Source organism: Apium graveolens, chromosome 7 (assembly GCF_009905375.1).
Source record: "Apium graveolens cultivar Ventura chromosome 7, ASM990537v1, whole genome shotgun sequence".
Lineage (NCBI taxonomy): Eukaryota > Viridiplantae > Streptophyta > Magnoliopsida > Apiales > Apiaceae > Apium > Apium graveolens.
In genome coordinates this window covers 228,812,017-228,834,671 of record NC_133653.1, presented here as the reverse complement: position 1 = coordinate 228,834,671, position 22,655 = coordinate 228,812,017, and positions in this window count along the sequence as shown.

Genomic DNA, 22,655 nt, shown 5'->3' with positions numbered 1-22,655 from the left:
GAGATGCTCAACAAGTGATATGAAGTTTGTACGTGAACAACAATAACAATATCTGAGTAAAATCAAAGCTGGTATAAACTTTAAAGTTTAAGCGACATTTTAATCAAACACAATTATGCACCATGCCGTTCCTGATGATCGGTCATGAAACAGCACCGGTATCCCGCAGTCATACCGTAAATATAGGTATCGATATCCCGCAACCATACCGTACCTACTGGATATCCATGAAAAAGGCATATACTCGCCTAACAAGATATTACACTTTCGTATAATAGCTCACGCTGGACTGGTGCCTCGACCTCTTACGCTAACCAATAATCAATTCATAAAATAAGTTTTGATTAAAGGAGTCGGATCAATAACATCCTTATCTATTCAACTTCCCATGTCACATGGTCTGGAGTTATCTCAACAACTGATGGCGAAATAACCAGAACAATTAGTTATTCGCTAATCTCAATTCAAAGTTTCACTTATAGAGTATATCTAGATAGTATAGTTATTCACTATTTATCAAATCAAACGATTGGTTCTAGCAGAATGATTGCTAGAATAAGAGAATGTCAATAAACACAGAAGTATTAATATTCAATGCGCTATTAGAGTATTCATAAACAGTTCTTATATTTTGAATATGTAAAACAATAAGCTATTCTGAATTTAGAATAGGGGAGAATACTTTCCTGGTATGCTCAATAACCTCTTATTATAACTCTGCTTATAGCTGCTGGCTACTATCTCCGTCTAACACTTGACCGCACTCCTTGCTACTCAATTCTATAAACAAAAGGACTATCTTAACTGATAGAACCAAACTCAATCGACGTAACTATACGTCTTGATATCTACCCGATCGTTTATAACTAAGCATGTCATTTTAAACTGTAAACAGATAGCATGCATATCACATAGCACGTAATCATGATATTCGTATAACATGTAATCACATATTTCATGTAACACATAAGTCAGATCTTTAAAAGATATGTCTCAATGCGTTCAGAATTAAAATCGGGTCAATATTAGCATTTACCAATCAAATACCGACTCAAACTGATACACAAATCAAATATCATTTTAATAAAAAAGAAATTAGGACTTAAAAGTATTTTTATTTGAAGTGTAATATTTTTTTGAGTCTATACGCGTTCATTTCGTATTAAATGGACGAACGGTTTAATTATTACGAATAAAATAAGAAATAAATAGAATTAAATCAATTAATATTAATATTAATTGACTTTTAAATACCAAAATATAATTTTTAAAAGTTTAAAAATAATTTTTAGGTATTATTTGAATTAATTATAAATACTTTTTATTTATTTAACTATTTATAAATAAAAATTAATTGATTAAATGAATTAATCAATTAATTAAACTCATAAATAATTAATCAAATTAAATTATAAATAATTAAATCAAATTACATTTTTGAAAATAATAAAAGAAAATAATTTTAGGAATTTAAAATAATTAAGAAAATAATTTTTGGTATTTAAAAATATAAGTAAATGATTTTTGAAAATAAAAGAAATGGTTTTTAGAAATGTAACAGAAAAATCAGAAACACGTCAGGAATTCCAGTCTCCATCCTTACTGAATCAAAGGGCGGTGGAAAAGAACCGGTGGCCGGAGTTCGTGAAGAACTCTGCCGGAAAATGGGATATTACCCAGAAACCGGCGAGCCCCATTATTCCGGCGACCCACAGCAGCGGCTAAATCGAGCCGTTTATGCTCGTTTATCACACCAAATCATTCCTAACACCCTCGGCAACCCAGAAATTAGATTCACCACATCAAACACACTGCATGACTCATCCTCCGGCCAGAATCAAACGATTTTCCGGCAACATCACCGGAAACTCGTTCTCATTGATTTCTCAACCAAATCGATCATAAAATATATGAAATTAAAGCTCAGAATAATCAGAAACAACACACATAAACCGGAAAATCGAATTGAAACTCCGGTGACAACCAAAAACTCGTGTTCAACAATCTGGGACTAAAACAACGCAACCAAATACATGAATCGATCCTAAATATCATTCTAAAGCTATTGGTAACATCAAAATCAACCAAAAATCATCACAAATCAAAAATGATTCTCAAGAACAAAAATACCCAAAAATTTCGACTTTTATAAATAAGGCACCTCATATCAAGATATTGATACCAATAGAAAGCTCTCGTCGAGAGGATGATTTTGACTACCAGAACGTCTGATTTGGTTTACTAGATCGATGAAAAACCGTGACAAAGTTGCTGCAAAGAATTTCACCCCCACAACATGTTCTTGATTTTATGATTTTTATGAAATTTTTTATAAGAAAATCAATAAAATAACTGATTGGCTGGTATTTATATTTTTACAGAAATTATATCCCAAAATAAATTAAGGGTATTTTTATTTCCTAATTATAATAATTAGGGCCCAAAATAATAATTAAGGGGAATAATTTTAAAAACGATAAAACACAAAATTAATGTCAAAATTCCCCAAAAATTACGAATAATTCGAAAATACAAAAATAAAGGGTATTTGAAATACGAATAATTTTATAAAAATAAAACACAGATTTTGTGGGGTTTGACGTCCCGGTGGGGTCCCGGTCCACTGATTTTTGAAACCCAGAAACGATCCCTAAATTACCAAAAAAACACGAAACACCTAAAATACATTCAAACGCGCATAAATTAAAATAAAACGAGTATCTTAATAAAGACGCTAATAAATACGCGTCCTGATTGCAGATAGATTCATATAATTGCCGTTTTAACATATATTATTCAATCGAAAAATTTTCTGGCCCGCACGGAAACATACATAACAGCTATAACATCTAATAGCATTACAATAATCACTTTAAATTTATAAAACACATAATATTTATTTATTTAACATATAATATTCACATAATTTTCCCGGATATTACACTTTACTAGTTGCATCCTCTCAAAAGGATGTAGCTATTGAAACAAGCTATCAACCAAGAGCACATGCCAAAAGGGGAAGGGACACATTCTGACCAAACACAAATCTATATTAGAAAAAAGAAGCTGAAAGCTTTGGGGGAGTCACAGGGTGCACACACAGTGCCAACTACAGTCAAAGACTCAGTCATAGCACCATCTCAAAGTCAGGTTGATATGGTTCCAATAAATGCGAAGTCACAACCAAAATCTGTCATTATCGATACACCATATACACATAATTCTCCCACAAACTCACTGGATGTGGACATGATAAACACATCAATTCCTAATTCTCCATCTTTAAAATTCATGGAGGAGCCAAAATCTGCAGCAAGTGAGCATCATCTTATTGATGATTTGTTAGCTCACTTGCCCTTTCTTTCTGAAACTAATGATGAGTTTGTGCATAAAAATCTAAAATCAATCTCCACAAACTCAACCATAGTTTCAACTCCTAACTCTTTTCTTCTACCTCTTCGATGGATATTCATCATCTGTTGATAAGTGATTGTCCCTCGACGGATAAGCTTAACAGCAATTATCCATTGACACTCACAACTGCTACTTCGATGGATATCACTTATCCGTTGACATTCTAAACACAACTTAATACTTCCAAAACTGTGACAAGTGTAGATGACTTAGTAGTTGTACAATCACTCCTAGGTTTGAGGGAAGGGAGTGACTTGAGTGGGAGGTTGAGTTTCTCTCAGGAAAAAAGAGAGGAAATGAGTAAAATTTCACATGTTATTTCTTCCAGCATGGTAAAAGTGAGTAAGAGGAGTCCCACCTTAGATGCTGAAGGTGAGGGTGTGAGGGTGGGGAGCCAAGGGGATCCATTAATGCAAAAATAGAGAGAAAATGAGAGAAAAGCAGGTATAGAAGGAATAAGGTTGGAAACCATTACAAATGAGTCAATGAATGTCAATGAGGCTGAAGGGAAAAGACTATATCAGCAAGAATACAGAGTTGTTATAGATTCCATTTTCCTGGATGCTGGGACATTTACTCACCCTGTTATAGCCTACCAAACATTAATTGTTCAGGGCAATGAGGAAACATGGAGGACACTTAATCTGCTACATACTACAACTTCAATACTAAGAGCAAATGATGCAATCAACTCTCTTCCATCTACAGATTGTGATGATTTTAAGTATGATTCTGGTGACTCTTATGGTGATGAGTCAAATGGGGAAGAAGTTGATGTAGCTGGCATGGACATATGGGGAGATGCAGGCCCTGGTTTATCTACATACATTCCAGCTTGGATGCTAACTAAGGATTACATCTATCATCATTTCAACTCCATAATGTTCAAGCTAATTCATCAGACTCAATTAGCCATTTAAGCCACCACTAATTCTAGTACCAGGTGTCTTCTAGAAGCCCATCTTGAATCTCTACAGCTACACAAAATTCAGAGCCTTAAATGAAATCAAGATGTGGATGAGCTCAAGAACACCATTGATATAGTCAAGAAAGACCTTAATGAGAAAATAGAGATCAGGCTTCCCGAGCCAACAATAAAGGATATTCAACAGAAACTCAAAAAGAAAAGTGATTTAAATAGGAGAGTTGAGGCATTGAGTTCAAGAATGACAGATGCTGAGAGCTCAGTGGACAAGATACTATCAAACCAAGAAGCTCAAACTCAAGTACTTCAACGGTTGGTGGCTGCTCAAACTTCAAACCCTAGTGTCCTTGATGATAACAAAAAAGGGAGAAGGATGTGCATATTCAAGTTAGCAAAGTGATAGTGCCAACTATTATTATCTCTAAGCCACCAGCTTTGGACAACATTGATCTAATCAATCTTGTAGCAGCTGAGTTCAAGATAAAAGAGCAAAGAAAGAAGATTGATGACATAATTGAGAAGTTTTTGTCTCAAATGCTACTCAGGATCAATCTGTGAAGCATTTCACTCAGCTAAAGCCAATCACCATGGATGAAATGCAGCTAGGAAAAGGAGACAAGGGTGAACCCTCAACAAAGAATGAGTTCAACAACTTTGAGATGCTGAAGCCTAAACAAGAAAGTTTCATAATATCAACAAAGCACCCAATGTTGGTTAATTATTCTCCTCCTAGGCCAGGTGAAGATAAACTGATGGGTGCATCAGTTTCATGCTTCAAGATCACCAAAGATGCCATGTTAAGACCAAGAATTTCAAGATTCCATAGATATGGAAAGATGATCTATGTGATAACTGGGCACCCTCGGTTTGTGGAAGCTAAAGAAGAAGAAAATGGAGGACTTGGAGCTCATAAAAGTAGGAAGAAGTAGGCCATTAAAGGAGTGAAAAGAAAACTTGAGATGTCTGATATTTTAACTGAAACTGAGAAGTCTTTAGCTAATGAACCAAAGAAGAGCGAAGCAAAACCAAAGTGGGTAAAGGGGAATAGGAAGAAATTCAAGTCAAAAAGGCCAGCTAGTGCTACTGAAAAGGAAACTGAGCTAATTCAATCTACAACTACTAATCAATCAACTGTGCTCACTGAAGAGCCTGTTGAATTCAAGGTTCATCCAGGAACCAACTTTCATGGTGAGCCTATTTTACCTAAGGATAAACCCATATATTGGGACAATTTTCCTTTACCTGAACTAAATCTACCAATGCCCACCAAAAAGAGAAATCCAAGGAAGAAAAATGTACAAGTCGAGTCAAACCCACCTCAAATCAAAATGGTTCCTAATCTTAAGTCTAGAGTCAATAAAGATGATTAAGTATTCATCTGTGACATCAAAGAATTTTCAGATATCAATCTTTTCTTGGATGAACTAGATGAAGTAAGGGGAATTGATGCTTACAACAAGCTGCCAGAAAAATTGGTGTTTAAATACAAGAAAGGCAAGGAGATCACTTGACCTTTACACAGAATTCTCAATGAAGGCTACAATGTCCTAGTGAAGGTGTTCTCTGTAATGAGGAAGCATTTTGGGTTCACCAAAGTTGCCAATACAAAAGTACTTAGCAAGATCAGCCAAATCAGACAAAGTTGGAGAGATCCAAATGCACTTCCTAGAGTTTTAACTATCCTATATAATGGTGATACAATGTATTTAAGACCTTATTGGATGATGGAGTTTAGAGATAAAAAGGGTGTCAGAAGATTTTTCAGACTTGAAGACCAGCTTTAAATATTAAGCAATGATACACTTAAAAAAATACGGGAGATGTTGGATCTCAAAGATAATACTGAAGCAGAATTCTTTAGACAACTCCAACACCAAATTGAGGAGAATGACAAGAGGCTAGGAAAGACGACTATGGATTCAAGGAAAAAGAAATAATCAGCTCAGACTAGAGGAGCACCTTGAAACAACATGTAACTATACTCAACTTTCTTTTTCAAGTTTTAATTGAAGAATTTTGTAATTTATATACTGCTTACAATCTTAGTTTTATTAGGGTATTTTATTTTCATCAAGTTAACCTGAATTTATGCATATAATTGTATTAGACATAAATTGGGGGAGATTTTAAGAATATATTGTAGGCTTGATGATAACTTAATAAAATACTCGAAGTAGATAAGTTAAATGATTTTGTAACCATCAATTGATGGAGTAGCTTGTATTAAAAAAGTATGTAACACATTTTTGTATACAACATATAGCTTATAAGTTTAGAAGTTGTAGTGAATCATGAGTCATGTTGACTGCTAGAAAGATATACAAAATAGGTTGGTTAATTATAAATAGAAGATGCCTTGTAATTTCGTATAAGTGAAAGAGTGTCAACTGCCAAGGAATTTAATATCAACGGATAAATTTAAAGCTTCAACGGATGACTCAAGACATGTTCAACGGATAATCCATTAGAGACTCAACGGATAATTCAAATAAAGTATCAACGGATAATGCTGAAGTCTCAACGGATATTAGAATCAAAAAGTAGTTAAAAGCGACTTGACAGTCACATGGGTTGATTATATACAAAAGGAACGTGGCAGCCTGTTTGCAGATTTCGGAGAACAAAGAAACATTTCCATTTATATGATTAACTGATGATATTCAAAGATGCTGGATAGAGAAATGAAGCGACACGTGAATAGACCTAGATTCTTGTTTTAATGTATGCCTTATTCATATATAACTTGGTAGTATATAAATCAAGTGTAATAATTGTTAATAATTTTCTCTGTTCATCTTTGTAAAAATGCTTGTAAGCAGCTGTGTGCATTCTTGCATCACAGAGTTCTCAAATCTATATATATATCTATGGTGGAAAGATCAATCCACCGGAAAGTTTTTAAACTTTCTTGTTTAATTACTTTGTGTTTGAATACTTGGATTCTTTTAGTCCGCATTACTGCATATTCATTCACAGTTATATATATTCAAAAGAGATTTTAAATTTTTGAAAGAAACCAGAATTCCATTCAACCCCCCTTCTGTAATTCTGTTATTAGATTGTTAGGGAATAACATTACTGCATGAAAAAATATATTCAATAATGGTTCAAAAATTGCATTAAAATTTGACATGGAAAATGATTACGATATAGTAGAATGGGAATTAATTGAGAATGTAATGTTGAAGTTTGGATATGAGAAAAAATGGATGTCTAAAATAATGAATTGTGTAACTTCAATCAAATTTGCAATTATTATTAATTAGGATGTCAGAGGTAGTATTACTCCACAAAGGGGTCTCAGACAAGGAGACCCCTTGTCCCATTTTTTGTGTTGAGATTTTTTCCTATCTTCTTGGAAAGGCCGAAAAGGAGGAAAAATTACATGGTCTGAATTTTGGTTGATCAAAGAGTATGGTAACACATTTATTTTTTGCTGATGATAGTATATGTTGTGCAAGACATGCATGTGCATAACAAGACTAAGTTACTTTGAAAGCCCTAATAATTAGTTGTATGATAATCTTATTATAATTTATATTTATATTTATTCAGTCTGTAAAAGTGTTAAGGAGATTAAAATGGAAGATTTTTCTATGAACAACCATCAAGCTAAGGGATAAAATCTGGAAGAAGATCAATCAAGATCATACCTCAGAGAGAAGTGTAGAAGTTTGGAATTGAATAATGTTGTTTTTGAAAAAATGTTCTAAGCCGCATATCGATAAGTCATAGATCAAGATATATAGAGATGTCTATCGAGAAGTCAAAAATGACTTATAGAGAAGTCATTTCACTTGTAGAGATGTCACTCTACTTGTAGAGAAGTGGAGATATCGACAAGTCAAAACTGCTTGTAGAGAAGTGAAGATATCGACAAATCAAAACTGCATGTAGAGAAGTGGAGATATCAACAAGTCAAAACTGCATGTAGAGAACTTGAGATATTGACAAAACAAAACTACATGTAGAGAAGTGGAGACATCGACAAGTCAAAACTGTATGTAGAGAAGTAGAGATATCGACAAGACAAAACTGCATGTAGAGAAGTGGACATATCGACGACTCATAATACTTATAGAGAAGTAGAGATATCGATAAGTCATTATACATATCGATATATGACTTCTCTATACAGTAAAATAAGATCTCGATGGCAGCTCAAAATTCAGAATACAGACAACTTGAATATCCAAGATTATCATTCAACAAACAATTCTATCATTGAATTGGAAAGTCTACAAATGCAACTTGAAGAATGCAAGATCAAGGGCCAAGATTGTGTAAAGATTTGTTGTACTTAAAGTGGAAACAGACAAAAGGGGTTTAGAAAATATGGTAGTTCGTTTTAGTGCAACTTATGTAAACTTTATATGTTGATCTATAAAATATGTCACGGGTCCTTTGTGTAGATATAACCAAAAAACAAATTTATAAATCTTGTATTCTCTCAAAAGAAATAGCCGAGTTCTTATCATTTAAGAACACAGATTTGTAGCACAACAAATTTGATTTAGGCTCCGTTTGGTATTGCTGTTGCAGACAGCTACAACAACTTTTTACTAAAATCCTGTTAGAAAGGTGTTTGGTAAATTCTTAAAGCTATTGTCTGGAAAAGCGCTTTTGGTCTAAAAGCTGCTGTTAGCAAAAGCATGTCCCCCCATGCTTTTGGAAAAAGCTGTTTCAGCTTTTGCAGGAAGTAGCTATCAGTTTCACCATCAAACCTTCTCAAAAATATTATTTTTATATATTATATCTCAAAATATGCATAAATTAGAAAAAATTACCAAAGAGTCATCTAATTCACCTGATAACACTTTTTCCACCAGCACTTTTTCTCACAGCACAACAGTTTTTAACATCACTCCCAAACAGAGCCTTAAATATAATTTTAGTGAGTTTTAATAAATTACTTGTGTCTCTTATATTCAGTTATTTTTAACTACAAATTAATATATAGCTGTTAAGTTCTAAAGTCCAAACATAAACTGATTTTTAACAAAGTAAAATCAAGAAAATCAAGAAAACACATTCACCCCCCCCCTCGTGTTGCCTAACAAGTGGTATCTGAGCAAAATCTGAAAGTAAACATATCAGATCTTGGAAGTGTGAGTTCATAGAAACTTAGCAGTATCAAGATTCTTGTCTTTGACAAAGTGAACTACACCTTATGGAAGAAGAAGATGATGTTGTTCATCGGGATGGATAATCCTCTATATCTTGAATTTCTCAAGCATAGACCCTTCATTCCTATGGTAAGGGTACCTGAAACAACTTATGGTGATATGGTCATTCCTGGTCACTTTGTTCCTAAGGATCCACCTACATATATTGAACCAGAATAAGAGAAAGTTCACTTGACAGTAGCTTGCAACTCATTCTTATTGAATCTCTTGATAATGTCATGGACAACAACATTATCAACTGTGAGTCAACCAAGTAGATCTGGGAAAATATAGAGATTATGCATGAAGGTACTGAGAAAGTGAGGTCAAACCAAATAAGGATTCTAGTATCACAATATGAGGGTTTCATGGCCAAACCTAAAGAAGGAATTAATGAGGTTTTTGAAAGGTCCAATAAATTGATAAATGATTTACAGCTGCATGACATGTATTATGAAGCTGGGGAGGTCAACCTAAAATTCTAGCTCACTTTTCCTGACCATCTAGAATAATAGATCTCTGCAATAAGAGAAGGGAGAGATCTAGGGAGAATAACTTTGGAGGTTTTATATGGCATTCTTAAAACCTATGAGCTGAAGATGATGTAGAGAAAATCATTAAAGTTGAGTCAAGGACATGTTGTAGATATGTCAAGTGCCTTGATAGCTAATGACAAGAAAATACCTAAAGATGAAACCGAATCCCAGACTCAGGTTATGCAACCTGTTGAGCAGAAGAACAAGGAACCTCAAAAAAAGTCATTCTGGAGTTGGAAGAGGATGAGTATTACACTCTTGATGAGTTGGATGAAATGGACCCTATGGTCTACCTGGAAAGAAAGTTTTCAAATATAAGAGTCAAGAAGCCTAGGTACTTCAAGGGTAAAGATCAAACATACTACAACAACAACGGAAAAGGAAAGACTCGGACTAAATGCAAATGGGAAAGATGGCTATAAGTCAGGATCTGTGGACAGATCAAAGATTAGATGCTACAATTATGATAAACTTGGTCACTTTGCCACATAATGCAGAAAGCAAATGAAGGTGATGAAAGATAAGGCATATTTTAAGTTTAAAGCTAAGAATGAAGCACTTCTGAAGAAACAACAAGGAAAAGCTTATATTGCTGAAGGGAAGAGTTGGGATGACATAGATGATAAAGATGATGGTAAAGAATATGGAAATTATGCTCTCATGGATTTAGAGGAAGTAGAGTCATCCACATTAAAATCTGAGGTACCTATCCAAACCACCATTGATTTGAATGCTTCACAATATAAGGAAACTATTAAAAAAATGAGTGTAGAAATGTTTCACATTCCTATAAGTATGGTGGCTGCTACTGAGGAAATGAGTAGGTTGTCAAAAGTGAATGAAAAACTTGAAATTGAGAAACAAGAACTAGAACTGCAGCTTGTTAATTTAGAAGCAGTTAGACAAGAAAATGAGTATCTTGAAAACAAGCTAAAATGTGCAGAGGTTGTAGAAGATGTATTGAGAGATAAAATTGAGAAAATTGATCTTAAGCTTAAGTCATTTAAAAATGCCTCTCAATTGGTTGGTCAATATCATGAGAAGAACAAACTATGTGCTAACATAGCAATTGGATTGGACTATGAGGTTTGTTCATCTCAAAAGAAAAGTCAAATTGACAAAGGTAAGGAAAGTGTGAACAAGGAAGTCCTTGTTGTGTTTCAAAAGGTGAATGCACCCTTGTTCAAAGACTGTGAGGTGAACTTCAGTGAAAAGAAGCTTATCATCAAGCAACAAATTGCAGATGAAGACGAAGAAAAAGAAAAAATGCCAAACTTACTCTCAACGCTGAATGTGAGAAAAAACCAGATACCAGTCCAGTCATCAAAACACCAGTAACTGAAATCAAAAATGAAAGCACAGGGAAGAAAAAGAAGAACAAAAATGGAAAGATAGGCGTCAACAAAAGCAACAATTATTCCTATATTGCAGATGTTCCCAGAAAGTATTGTTAAAGATGTGGCTCAATAAATCACCTAACTCATCTTTGTAAAAATATTATTAGTGAGTCAAAGTATAGAGCTTGCAAGTACAATAAAGCTCAAGCTGATGACCCATACTCTTTCCGTGACAAATTTGATTGCATTTCATGCAACATGAAAGTTATGACTAGCTGTCATAAGTTGAGAAAAGATCTAAAAAATGTTAACTTTGGATCTGTGATCAAAGAAAAATATGTTAATCAAATTAAGAAAGATATTTTCTTGTTCTAGTATTTATTGTTAAATCCAATCCACTAGAAATCCTTTTCTTGTTCTTGTGTAACTATCTAGCGGATCAAAATCCCTAGAACTTAATCTCAAATTGCATTTAGCATTTGATTCTTTTTATTACAAAAATAGAAAAAGTTCATGTCGAATTTATTCTAGATTTGAAATAATTTATTTGAGATTAATCCCTTGTAAACGATACCGTTGTTGTAACACCTTTCAAGTTTAATAATAGTTTTATTTAACTTGAATTTTGTTTCACTTTTTTATTCCGCATTTTATTCGATTAAACGGTATTGTTTGTATTCAACCCCCCTTCTACAAATATATTGAGACCTAACAATTGGTATCAGAGCCTTCTGATTAACGAACAAATCAAGATCCTAGACTTTTGTGATTCTTTCACTCCTTGAATTTTTATTTACTCAAAAAATTCATAATGACTACACAAAAAGGTGGAACCGTTAAAATTCCACTATTCGATAAAGAAAATTATGTTATGTGGAAGAAGAAGATGCTATTGTTTTTACAAGTTGCAAATCCCAAATATCTGGAAGTGTTAAAGAAGGGTCCAAAAATTCCGATGGTTATTAAACCAGAGATAATAGAAGATGATGTGGTGATTACCAAAGCTAGAACTTATGTAAAGAATCCTGAGGATTTTTCTCCTGCTGAAAAAGAAGAAGCCTCCCTGGATGATAGCCTTCAATTAATTTTAGTAGATTCCCTTGATCCCTTGATGAATAGACATGTGATGAACTGTAAAGATTCCAAACACATCTGGGAAACTATTGAGGTGATTAATGAAGGCATAGAGGAAGTTAGGGAGAACAAGTTAGAAATCCTAACCTTTGAGTATGAATACTTTAAATCCAATCCAGGAGAAGGAATCACTGAAGTGTTTGAGAGGTACAATGCATTGATCAACAACCTGAACATTAATGGTAAATACTATTCAATCAGGGAGGTCAACAAAAAGTTCCTTTTAACACTGCCAACTCATCTCGAACATAGAATCACTGCCATAAGAGAAGCAAGAGATCTGAGTGAGATTTCTTTGGAAAGGCTTTATGGTGTGATAAAAACCTATGAGTTGGAGCAGATTCAGCAGAAGGAAGTCTATGGGAAAGGAAGAGTGGTCAGCACGTCTACTGCTCTAGTAGCTGAAGAACAACAACAACAACCACAATATCAATAACAATCTCAACAGTCAGAAAGAATGGTACAGGCTTCAAAGGTTGAAGAAAATGTGATAGTAGCAGAATTTGATCCTCCTACTACAAATCAATCAGGAGATGATTTTTATTCCTTGGAAGAACTGGAGCAATTGGAAGATGAGTCAATGGCCCTGATTGTCAAGAGATTCTCCAATGTCAGATTCAAGAGGAATCCTAAATTCAAGTACAAGTCCAACTACAACAGATTTCAGAAAGGTGGATCTTCATCCTCTAACACCAGCAGTGGCGGGTACAAAATAGGGATGGTTGATCGAAGCACCATTCGATGCTTCAACTGTAATGAGTTGGGACACTTTGCCACAGAATGCAGGAAGCCAAAACAAGTTAGAAAGAACTCTTATGATTCTAATCAGAAGAGTAAATCTGAAAGGGCTTACCTGGCAAAGGGAAGAAGCTGGGATGATACTGACAGTGAAGATGAAGAAGTTGGGAATCTTGCTCTCATGGCTAGTGATGCAAACACCTCATCGTCAAGAAAAGAGGGCATTAAACATGTACAATCGGTAGTGTGGATTCTTGACATCGGATCGTCAAGACATATGACCGGAGATAGAGCCCGGCTATCAAATGTGGTTGAGAAAGCTGGCCCAGTGGTTACCTTTGGAGATAACAGCAAAGGTTTAACTGAGGGATATGGCTGTTTGCTAGCTGGAAATGTTATCATTGAAAATATGTATGTTGTGCAAGGACTTGAACACAATCTGCTTAGCATTAGTCAGTTCTGTGACAACGGCTATAATGTTTTATTCGACAAGCTGAAGTGTCAGATTTTGCACAAGAAAAATGAAAAATCCTCCTTGATGGGAATCCGAAAAGGAAATCTGTTCGTAGCTGACATGAACTCTGGAAGCAATCCTGAAGTCAATTGTTTCTATGCAAAGGCATCGTCAGATGAGAGTTGGCTATGGCACAAGAGACTTTCTCATCTCAATTTCAAAACAATGAATTCTCTTGTCAAAAGAGAATTGGTCAGAGGTCTGCCTCAGCTGGAATTCTCCCCAGAAGGACTGTGTGAGGCTTGCCAGAAAGGAAAGTCAAAGAAAGCAAGTCATAGAGGCACTGACACATCCTCCATAACTGGTGTTCTGCAATTATTGCACATGGATTTATTTGGACCAGTTAATGTTCTTTCGATGTCAAAGAAGTGTTACTGTCTTGTGATAGTTGATGACTATTCCAAGTATACATGGATTTTATTCCTTCACTCTAAGGATGAAACACCATAAGTTGTGATTAATTATATCAAGTTGATCGAGTTAGATTCTAATGTCCCTGTTAGAGCAATAAGGTCAGATAATGAAACAGAATTCAAGAATTCACTTCTCAATGGATTATGTACAGACAAAGGGATTACCAGACAATTTTCAGCTCCTAGAACCCCTCAGCAATACGGAGTGGTAGAAAGGAAGAATCGTACATTGATTGAAGCTGCAAGAACGATGTTAAATGAATCAGGTCTTCCAATGTACTTTTGGGTTGAAGCTGTCAATACTGCATGTTATACTCATAATCGAACTCTAATCAACAAAGACTTCATGAAAACTCCTTATGAGATTATGAATGAACAAAAACCTTCTATCAAATACTTTCATGTATTTGGTGCCAGATGCTTTGTGCTCAAGGATGGAGATGATCGTCGTGGTAAATTTGAGGCAAAGGCATATGAGGGTATTTTTGTTGGATATGGAAGAAGATCATACAGGGTGTATATCATTGATCAACACAAAATAACTGAAAGTGTCAATGTTACATTTGATGACACTAAACTCCCTAGTATCCAAACTGAAGATCCTTCTGAGAAACTGAAGTTTGATGATATGTCAGATTCAGAATCAGAACATGATCAAGAACCTGAGGTTGTTGCTGGTAAAGAACATGTTAATCATGATGATACTCAAGGTAATGGTGATGGAAACTTTGGCAACAATGGAGATACCACTGCTACTAACGGAGAATCTTCAAGTCAACATGGCAACAACTCAGGGGGAGATGCTGCAGGATCAACTAGTAGGACACAACATCCTAATGAATTTCAAGGCGAATCATCAAGATCAAATCTTCCAAAACAGACTGTCTGGAATAAAGCTCATCCTTTTGAGTTGATTATTGGTGATCCAGATGTTGGAGTCAGAACTAGACGTGCTACTCAAAATGAGTGTCTGTTTTCAGGATTTCTTTCTGAGATGGAACCTAAGAAGATTGAGGAAGCACTGACTGATCCAGATTGGGTGATTGCTATGCAAGATGAACTCAATCAGTTTGAACATCAACAAGTCTGGAAACTGTTACCTAGACCTACACACAAGAAAGCTGTTGGTACTCGGTGGGTATTCAGGAATAAACTAGATGAAGATGGTGTGGTTACAAGAAACAAAGCAAGACTGGTAGCTAAAGGGTATTCTCAAGCTGAAGGCATTGATTATGATGAAACCTATGCTCCAGTGGCTAGACTAGAGGCCATCAGGATATTTCTGGCATTTGCAGCATTCTCTAACTTTAAAGTTTATCAAATGGATGTCAAGAGTGCCTTTCTGAATGGAAAGCTGGATGAAGAGGTATATGTAGAGCAACCTCCTGGTTTTGAAGATCCAGATCATTTGGATTTTGTCTACTTTCTTTTCAAGGCTATCTATGGACTCAAACAGTCTCCGAGAAAATAGTATGACACTCTCTCTGAATTTTTTATTGAAAATAGCTTTATTAGAGGTGTCATAGACAAAACTCTCTTTTCTTAAAAGCATAAGAATGATACTATATTAGTCCAAGTCTATGTGGATGATATAATATTTGGGTCTACTAATGATAATCTCTGTAAGAGATTTGCTAAGTTAATGCACAACAAATTTTAAATGAGCATGATGGGAGAGCTGAAGTTCTTTCTTGGATTACAAGTAAATCAAAGGTTAGATGGAACTTTTATTTGTCAATCCAAGTATCTAAAGGAACTCCTCAAAAAGTACAATCTAGAGGATTCTGCATCAGCAAGGACTCCGTCAACTATAGCTGTCAAGCTTGGACCATGTAAAAACTCCATTAAGGTAGATGTCACAAGCTACAGAGGTATGATTGGCTCGTTACTCTTTCTTACTACAAGTAGAACAGTTTTTATGTATGCTACATGCTTATGTGCAAGGTTCCAAGCGGATCCTAGAGATATTCATCTTGTTGCTGTTAAACGAATCTTGGGATATCTTAAGGGAACACCAAATCTAGGTATTTGGTACCCTAAAGAATCTGGTTTTAACCTTGTTGGATATACAGATTCAGATTACGCAGGAAGTGTTGTTGATAGAAAAAGCACCTCAGGGAGTTGTCAATTCCTAGGTAGCAGACTGGTCTCATGGTACAGCAAGAAACAACAAACAGTTTCCAATTCAACGACCGAGGCTGAATATATTGCTGCTGGAAGCTGCTGTGCTCAGATCTTGTGGATTATTAATCAGCTACGGGACTATGGCTCTATATTGAACAAAATACCTATTCTATGTGACAATACAAGTGCAATAGCCATCACCAACAACCCTGTGCAGCATACAAGGACCAAGCACATTGACATCAGGTATCATTTTATTAGAGAGCATGTCATGAATGGTACTGTTGAACTATTTTTTGTTCCAACAGAAGAACAAATAGCAGATATTTTCACTAAACCTCTTGATGAATCCACATTTACCAGATTAGTTGGTAAATTGGGTATGTTGAATAGCTTTAGTGATCAAACTTGTTAATATCTGAAAACTGTTCTTGAATGAATTTACAAATGAATTTTTCATAAATGAAAAATTCATTTGCAAATTTATTTTATCATATTTTCTATAATACTTGCTTATTTCTATGTAAGTTTTATTATCTTATCTTATTTATTTATTCTACTTGTTAATTTTAATATCTCAGAATATTTTATTTTCTCTAAAAATATTTTTCTATAAATTTTATTTGCTAAAATTCAACAGAAATCTATTTTTTGAATAAAATATAATTATTTCTGAAATATTGCTTTTGTTTTTGTAAATTTATTCTGAAACTGTAAGTATTAATTCTGTGTATAAGTTTATTTTATACTAGAATGGCAATCGGCAAGACAATTGAAATTGTCTTGCTGAAAGTCATTCCAGTACATATATGTGTTTAATTTTAATTCAGTTTAATTTTGTAACTGGCAAGACAATCGGTATGACTATCAGATTGTCATACCAGTTATATTATTAGTATTTTTGTTTTCTCAATTGCCTGGTATGACAATCGGGAAGACAATCGGTATGACTTTCCTCGATTGTCATACCAGTTGTTCTACTTAACGATTTCTTGTTTTGTTTTGTAAAATCATTCAGTTCAGTTTTCAAAATTCCAACAGTTCTTTTTTTCTCTTTTGTATCTCTCTCTCAATTTGATCTCAAACCTCCATTGATACTTCTTGCTCGAGTTTTTACTCAGCAAACAAAACTTCACTCCTGTTATATATACATACACGTATATACATACAGAAGTGCTGCCCAATTTTTATTTTTAAATTTCACTTCATTTTTGTTCCCTTCAAAATCAGTGTTTGTTTGTTTTTGGGTATTTTTAGTTAATTTTTGTTTTGTGTCTTGTGCGTTTTTCAGATCTGTTATTGTGAGTTAAGAACATTAACGAGATACATTACTTTCTAAATTTTTCGGATATAATTTATTTAATTCAAATTATTAAATTAATTTAATTAATTCGAATTTTCTTAATATTACTCTTAAAATTATGAAAGTGTGTGTTTTATTATATTTTTTAATGGCTCTCAATTTCCAAATTGTCTCGCATAATCTTGTTGGTTATTTTAATCCAGATAAATGTGATGTGGAAAAATTTAAGCCGTGTATTAGATTTTTAAATGACCATTCGATTGTTAGCTCTGCTATTAAATCAAATGTGATTTTAAATGTCGATCTGCTCAGACTGATTTGCACAACCTCTACTGTGGCCGATTATTTTAAATCTTTTTCATTCACCGTGGAAAACACACAGTATGTAGTTGATGAAACAGTCGTCAATCGAGCGTTAAATTTTCCATTGGACAATTTCTGTAATTTGCCCTCTGAAAATGATATTTCAAACTTTTTCCATGTTATTCACTATCAGGGGGTGATTAACTTAACCAAGTTGTCTAAATCCAATTTGGTTTCTGAATGGGACATTTTCTTCGATACACTTTCTAAAGTATTTGCCAACTGCACTAAATCCAACTTTCACAACATCACTTCCACTCTGCAGTATATTGGTCTTGCGGTTGTTTTCAATCAAAGGATCAATTTTGGCAAACTACTTTTACCCATTCTTCTGAGACGTCTCACTACTGCTTTACGTGATCATTCTACAAATCGTAGGGTTTCGTGCTACTACGCTCATTTTCTCATGCTCATAGCAGAACATCTTCTCTCACCTGAGCATAAAGCTCTTTTTGCTAACTCTTCAAACCGAACCCCCTCCAGTAAGCAAAAAGATTTACACACGCCAAGACACAACCTTCAAATTCATGCAAGTTCCAGTACTTGTATCTGCTTTCATGGCCACTTATATTCCTTTACCTATCTTCAATCTTCCCGGTCATGAACAGCAACCTCAACCTCCAGTGTTTCAAACAACCCAGGCTCAAACATCAGATGCTCTTCCTCTGCAGGTAATAGTTCCTCAAACTCAAACTATTCCTCCTTCTGTTGAAAGACCCTCAGTGGTTGATAGGACTGACCATAAAGTTGTAGAACCACAACTTCAATCCCAGGTCATAGAGCCAAACACAGAGTCACAACCTATCTCAACCTCTCCCCCACTATCTAAAATGTTGCCTAGAAGGTTAGTAGGAAGTAGTATGTTGGTGGATGTGAATGAACCCTCAGCTCTGCCTCCTCCCAAGAAAAGAAGAACATTTACTGAGGCGTCTGAAAGCCCATCCTTGTCCTCCCAACAGGACATGGACTTCGATATGGCCAGTGAACAGTTACTAGAGACATTCTATCAACAGGATGAATCTATTGAAATTCGCCATAGGGCCATGGCATCCTGTACTGAGTCAAGCACAATTCCATTACTCACAATGGAAGCATACAGACCAATAGATGATACTCAGGACACGGAGCGAGGAGTGCACATTGAGTCGGTTACAGTGCCTGCCATAGTTACGGCAGAAGAGCAGTCACATGCTTCTGAGGGAAAATCTGACTCTCAGCCACCTTTAATAAAGTCATTTTCTCCCCTCCCAGATCCAACACCTCTGGCTCCCTCACGGGATTCTCCACTCGCAGATTTATCTGGAGAAAGTGGAGGGCAACTCGGTCAATCTATCCCTGAAGCAATTCAGACATCTATTTCACATGAAAAGATAGGTTTGACTGAGGATCGGGACTCGCGAATTCCCATTGCACCACCACTGACCTCTCTTGAAGAGGCTAGGGTGATTTCAAATGCAGGTACAGAAGATCAGCATCAAGAAGACTCCTCACGAGCAATAATATTGAGAGATACACAAGCACGTGAGTTGAGTGAATCAAACAGGAGAGATATTCAGGTGAGCGCACACACAGACACAAACACTGAAAATCTGTTAGCTCAAATTGCTGAACTGAAAGAACAACTTGCAAAAAGTCAGGCTGAGGCTCAATCATTCAAAGCACAAGTGGTTGAACGGTCTTCTTCTTCCACCTCTATCAATAATCAGCTGGCTCTCATCAGGACTGAAATATCAGATTTGAAGACCTCTGTTGTACCAAAGCTCAACTCAATCCAGGCATCTCCAACTTTATCAGCTGAAGACATTTCAAACTTCTGCTCTCTCCATAGAAGAATGACTTCTCTTGAAGACTTGGTTGAAATGAATCATTCACTGGATTCCTCCATATTTCTGAAGATAGAGACGGGCATGGAACATCTCAATGAAGGGATGAAGCACTTGTACTTCATGATCAAAAATTCTCACTGCCCTAATGAAGAACAAAAGACTTTCTTTGAAGGGCCGTCTGGTGGAGGCTCAGGCTCTGGAGGTGATGGAGGTCATGGAGGATCTAAGGGAAAGTCTGTAGAGGATTCCTCAACTAAGGGGGAGAAGAAAGGGAGAAGTGGAAAGGGAAAAGAAAAAGATTCTTCTGCTGGAGGCACAGGGAAGGCTGATGATATCTACTATAGTGGAGAACAGGATGACCTTGATATTTTTTACATTCCCACTGAACCAGTATTGGAAGATAAAGATGGTGTCTTTGAAGCTGAGGAGGAAAGTGATTTTGGAGAATGGGAAGAGGAAGCTCAAGTGGATCATGCTTTTGAGAAAGAGTTTCAGCAGCAGCAGTCAGAGTTGAAAAGAAAAGAAGCTGAACTCAAAAAGGTATCCCAGATCATTGATATGAGGAAAAATATTGAACGAACAGAAACTCTTGAAAAGCAACGTCTTCATGACATTAAAGCTAAAGAAAGGAGAAGAGATGTCAGACTGAAGATTAGAGAAAAATGGGATGAAGCTAGGAGAGTACTTGATATGCCTCAGCTGAGCACAAACAATGATAGGTAGTTTCTACATCTTCTGGACAAGCTGGAGATCTCTAATCCAAACTATGATGTGTACATGAATGCTATAAAGACTGAAGTCTCAAGGATCACAGCTGCCTTTGACAGATCTCTAAATGAAATGAGCATATTTGTATATTGTCAGAGCGAAGGATCTTTCAAGGTATCACTTCATCTGTTTGAGAATCGTTCTTTATCAGAGATTTGGGTTCTTCTCAACAAAGTCAAAAGAAGCTCAGAATTGAATGAAGTTCTTCGAGAAAGGCTCAAAGAGTTTGCCAGCAGGGCTAGTCCTCAAGTGGTCAACAATCCTCATCAGGTAAGATTCTTTAAGTCTGACTGTCTTCAAATCTGCCAGCTCGATTCATAATCTCTTAAAGACTACTCAGCTAAGCATCTTGTCTTGATGGAACATCACTTAAGAACTACTGGATATTCATCCATGTTGAAAACTCAAGCAGCTGATCTGATTCAAGCTTATTGTGAAAAGAATATTAAAAGGTACAATCAGTTCAAGAATAAGCTAAAGTCAGTTGGAGTTCAACCAGTCAGACCAGCCAGCTTCACTTCTGAAAAGGATCGTGTCTTTGACAAGGAATTACTTCAAGATTTGGAAGAAGGTGAATTCGGAAGAGAAGACAACTGAATTCAATTAGCTCAAAACTTAATGTAATATGATTAGGGCTTTATGAATCAAGATAGACTAATGTAGTTATATGTTCAGACTAGAGGAACATCTATCTTGTATTCACTTGTAAATTTCTTTTGGAATCTGGAAAATGTTAAATATAATCCAGAACTTTTCTGCTATTTACTTTACATTACTGTTTATATCTTTTTCTTATTTGTTAGTTGAGTTATCCTCTAGGTATTTGTTGTTATTGTCTAACAAACAAATAGGGGGAGATTGAAAGGCATATGTCATAGCCTATTTGTTTATTCGAGGATTTAACTCAACTCAAATAAGGATGTAACAAGTAAATAGTGGTTCTATCGTCAGAGAGATCTCTCAAAGTAACATATGTCAAAGGATTAAGTAACATTGTTCGTCTACAGACTTGAAAACTTAATTCAATGGAAGAAGCTCAAGAAATTGATCAAGCCTCAGTGATATAAATCAAGATTGTGGATTTAATCAAGTGACAGAGATCTCGTCAGGGTATCAATTAATTACAAGGATTTAATCTGAAGAAAATCAAGAGTATAAAAGTCAAGGCATGAAGAAACGTCACGGAAGTTAGTCACTCATGAACCAGACAGTACATCGAGTGTCAACATTGAAGTGGTGGAATTGATTCATAATTGACAGTGATTTTCAGAAGATTATCAGAATAATGGTTGCTGCTCAAGATTAGTACTAATTCTCTATTAATTAATTAAGTCATATAATTTAATTAAGAGAATAAATTAAATCTGCAAAGATTAATTTATTGATTAATTGAATTAATTGATTAATTAATTCAGAATTATTATTTGATTAAAATCTGTTTAATCCAGCAAGACTATCTTTTGTATTAGCAAGACAATCGATATGACAATCAATAGTCATACCGAAAGTCATGCTAGTTCATTTAGATTGTCTTGCCGAAAGTTCTATCAGTTCAATGGATAGTCCTACCGAAAGTCCTACCAGTTAAAAGGGTTGTCATGCTAAGCAGAAAGGATTGTCTTGCCAGTAAAATCAAGGATTGATTTAATATAAAAGAACTGAAGCTGATTTTAAAGAGAAGCAGTGCATTGAATATCAAACACAGAAGCGCACAGAACAAAAGAAAACTGCAGAGAACTTATTGCAAATTCTCAGATCATTTATTTCTAGTATTTATTGTTAAATCTAATCCACTAGAAATCCTTTTCTTGTTCTTGTGTAACTATCTAGCGGATCAAAATCCCTAGAACTTAATCTCAAATTGCATTTAGCATTTGATCCTTTTTATTACAAAAATAGAAAAAGTTCATGTCGAATTTATTCTAGATTTGGAATAATTTATTTGAGATTAATCCCTTGTAAATGATACCGTTGTTGTAACACCTCTCAAGTTTAATAATAGTTTTATTTAACTTGAATTTTGTTTCACTTTTTTATTCCGCATTTTATTCGATTAAACGGTATTGTTTGTATTCAACCCCCCTTCTACAAACAT